At 43.1% G+C, this 4,364-nt stretch overlaps 1 pseudogene; it reads right to left on the bottom strand.

Moving 5' to 3' along the window:
• Positions 1-287: 287 nt before the first annotated feature.
• Positions 288-3,461, bottom strand: LOC115873536 (annotated as a pseudogene).
• Positions 3,462-4,364: the final 903 nt, after the last annotated feature.

The raw sequence follows: 4,364 nt of genomic DNA, 5'->3' as shown, positions 1-4,364 counted from the left end.
TGTAAGGTTAGTAGTTAAAACTACCAGCCATTCTACAGAAGATGAAGCTTCCTATGCCTGTAAAGATCTCCAAAAACAAAATAAAACAAAACCCAAACTCACTGCCATTGAGTAGGTGCAGACTCATCGTAATTTGAGACTGTGTCTGTTTATGGGAGGAGAAAGCCTCATTTTTCTCTTAGAGATTGCAGCACAAGATGTAACCACTATGCCAGCAGGATTGTCTTGGAAACCCACAGGGGTAGTTCTAGTCTGCCCTATAGGGCCACTATTTTAGCCAGTTCTTATTAATTTCTAGTAAGTGATTTTTCTAGGAGAGCCAGATTATCTTCAATATTATCATCATTTAAATTTGCCTTCCTCTTCTTTGGAAATTAACAACTTATTATGAAGGAATTATCCTCCACCAATTTGATAGCACATTCTCACTACGTTCAAAGCTAGATTCGCATACTCAGTCCAAGGCTCATAGGAGATATGGAACCATCATCACTGAAGTATCTATATCTGCAATTAACAAGACATATATTTTTCTAAATTTCCAACACTAATTTATTTCAAAGATTCCTTGAGGTGATATCAGACATCGGTTTTTCAACGTATTTGAAAGATCCTCTTGCAATAGCTTGCTCAAATGTTAACATTTCTCCAAGGAAGGGAGTTTCTTCCATTTTCTGATTCAAAAAATGGGAACCCAGGTCTCTATCTTTAAATTGTTTTTAATCTATTTGTGAACTTTTTGTTTCTGCTTCCTCTTAGCCTTCCTGTTGGCATGCATTTCTTCTGTCTTTTATATTTCTTTGCTTTAAATCTTTCAAAGAACAAAATTTAAGTTAATATTCTTAGTTCCCAGTAGGAATCCCCAGAGGAATCTCTTGCCTGAGCACTTTCAGGAGAACGAACCTGTGTTATTAGATGGTTTCCTCTCCTCCACAGAGGTGAAGAAGGAACACACTGAGCTTTAAATAAGCTGCTACAAGAAGATTCAGACTCATCCTGGGATTCTCACATCCCTCAATAGTAGTTAAATCCAAATGTCATTGTGTAGTTGGAGGAATCAAATCCTGTGATTAAAAAAATGCAAGCTCATAAGCAAATCAAATAGTTTAATCAGCTACTTTAAGAGTATTAAGTCCCCTTTCCAACTGTGCCACAGATGAAAATGATTTTAAGAAACATTATTTACTAAGAATTCAGTGTCTGAAATTTCCAGTCTCCAGAGACAGCTGAGAAGAGACTTTTGAGCAAACAAAAAAATGACAGCAAACTTTGCAGAGTGCACACTGAAAGCAGTACCTCACGTTCTGAAACCCCAAGCAAATGTGGGGAATTAAAAAATAGTCAGAGTTTCTCTGATGCTCCTTTATTTAGGGAGTGCAGTCTAAAGCTCCTTCCCTGGAATCTGTGCTGGCCTAGTGACATGTTGGAGCAACAAAATATGATGAAAATAATTCCTGGGACCTCCAAAGCGAGGTCATATAAGTGCCACAGTTTCCTCCTGTACTACTTGCGTGTATTACTTCACTCTCTGCAGTGTCCCCAGACTCTTTCCCAAAAGAACCCACACAACCTGCTGTGAGAATCCCCAACTAGAGGCACAGGCAACATACAGGCACTCTTATGGGCAGCTTCCCTGGAGCCCCTTAAGGGCCCAGATCCATAAAACCCATTGCCATTGGGTCGATTCTGAATCATAATGACCTGACGGGGCACGGTAGAACTTCCCCCAGTGGGCACTCAGAGCTGTAATTTTTATAGGAGCAGACCGCCATGTTGTTGTGTTTTTTTTTTGCCAAAGCAAACTAGTGCGCTCAACTGTGCTAACCTTCGGGGTAGCAGCTTAGCTCCTCCCTAGAGGGCAACTAGCTCCAACTGCCAACAGTGTGGTGTCTGTCCATTGAGCCTGAAGGTGGCTGCAGTCCTTGCCTACATCTGATTGGGTATGTTTAAGAGCCCCAAAGTTAGGACTGCCCACCTGAGGACAGTCAACCTATGATTCAGGACAAATCATACATTGCTATTTTAAACCACCAAGCTTTGGAGTGTGGGACCCTGGTGGTGTAATGGTGACACATTGGGCTGCTAACCACAAGGCAGCAGCTTGAAGCTGCTTCTTAGGAGAAAGACAAGGTTTCTACTCCTATAAAGAGTTATAGTTTTGGAAACTCACAGTTCTACCCTGCCCTGAAGGGTTACTGTGAGCTGGAAATTGACTCAATGGCCGTGAATGTGAATTTGAGAAGATGCAGTTCTGCTGCATCCTATAGTGACACTATGAGTTGGCATCAACGTGAAGGCAGTGAGAGTTTGATTATGATACAATAGATCGTAAAACAGGTAGAGTGCTAGAAGAGTCACTAAGTTGGATGGCATTCAAAATACACAATAGTCAGAAGGATGACCTTGAGAACACTAGTAGAGAAAGTGAGCTCCAAACTAACAAGATTGCTCTGAGTGCTTAGGAACTCAGAGGTCACTGACATGATGGAAAATATCCAAAAACAAACAAAAAAACAAAATCAAAAGTGGAGACACAGAATCTGCCCCCTCCCACCTTCTTTGGTACAGAAATTGTGCAAAAGAATCCTCTTTGTACATTAATTTTACCAAAAACTAAATTAGTCTTTGACCTTTTTCAAATTGATGACAAGTCTAAACCTTTTGAATTTCCTGATCAGTTGAGATGTTTTCATTTAAAAATCTCTGGACTATGTCTGATTTGTGTAAATGAAGGAGGAGAAGGTTAGGCCAGAGACTACCTAATAACATAATGCCCACTCATCTCAGAAAAGGGGGTGCATCATTTTAGGCTAGCCAGGGGTCAATGTTTGACTGTCTCCTCTCCAGTCTTCTTAAACTTCAACAGAGATGCTATACCCTGAGGGCTCTTGTTTTTCTGAAAGAAGTTGCTCAAATAAACTCCCCACACCAAATCAAACTCCCGGCCCTGGAGTAGATTCTGAGTCCTATCACTCTATAGGAGAGGGTAGAACTGTCCCTGTGGGTTTTCGAGACTGTTACTCTTGAAGGGAGGAGAAAAAGCCTCACTTTTCTTTCCCAGACCAGTTGATGGTTTTGAACTGTTGATCTTGCTGTTAGCAGTGCAACATAGAACCCCTTACACCACCAGGACCAGATAAACCCTGTTGTTAAGTACATTCCAGTTATTTCAGACCTGTAGCGACCCTATTCACAACAGAATGGAACACCGCTCAGTCCTGCCCCATCTTCACAATTGTTAATATTCTTGAGCTCATTGTTGCAGCCACTATGTTAATACATCTCATCCCAGGCCTTCCTCTCTTTTGCTGCCCCTCTCCTTTACCAAGCATGCTAGTCTCTCCTGACATGTCCAAAGCATATGGACTCTATATGAAGTATTACTTTACTTCTGACAGATTTGTTGCTCTTTTGGTCCTCTGGTAGTCCATGGTACTTTCAGTATTCTTCACCATCACCATATTTCAAACAAGTGGATTCTTCGTTGTTGTTCCTTTTTCAAGGTCCAGGTTTCACATGCATAGAAAAATCAAAACCAAACTCACTGCCTTCGAGCCATGCCCCCTCATTGCGACTCTATAGGGCAGGATAGACGTGCCTGAGTTTCAGCCTCTTTGCAGAATGGCTGGCCTTTCTCCCAAAGAGTACCTGGTGGTTTCGAGTTTCTGAACTTGAGATGACAGCGTGACGCACAGCTAATAACTACACCAGGGCTCTTTCCAGGCCTATGAGGTGATAGAAACCAGCATTGCTTGAGCCACAATCAGGACACTGGACGTTCACTGCCTCGGATACTGTCACGTGATAGCAAGAGCCAATCCTGACAACTCAAGTAATAACGTGGCACAGCATCTTAGCGCTGTTCCGTTGTGAAAATCAATCATCCCGAGAATGACGTTATATATTTCCTTTTCCATGAATCAAAGATTAAGCTCCTTCCTGCCCACAAGGCAACGTTGTCGGACGACGCTGATGAAAACCTTTTTGAAAACAGTACAATACTGTTAATTACAGACAAAGTCCTAAAACTAAAGGCTTAATGTTAACATCTTTAACTGCCTGCCCTCCCATTCACCCCGCCCCCTTTTTTCCAGTAGAATAATTTCTGGAAAAGCTTCTATGAGAAGGTATTCTTTCAGCAATTCTAAAACGCGAACGTCCAAGGCGAGTCCAGGGCTACACGGCCGCAGCGCAGCGAAGGACGCCTCAGCCCACAGTCGGGACCGGGACGTTTCCGGGCCTCTGGCACGGTCACGTGGGAGCCAGATCCGGTCCCGGCGACCCACGTGATGCCACTCTTAACAGGGCCGCCTACGCAAGACGCCGCCTCTCCACACCCAAGATGGACGCCCGCCGCCGGCCCC

This window comes from Echinops telfairi, unplaced genomic scaffold, assembly GCF_000313985.2.
Source record: "Echinops telfairi isolate 266 unplaced genomic scaffold, ASM31398v2 ScPeMD7_7469;HRSCAF=8507_0, whole genome shotgun sequence".
Classification (NCBI taxonomy): domain Eukaryota; kingdom Metazoa; phylum Chordata; class Mammalia; order Afrosoricida; family Tenrecidae; genus Echinops; species Echinops telfairi.
Note: the sequence above shows the minus strand (reverse complement) of the source record. Positions and strands in the feature narration are given on the sequence as shown.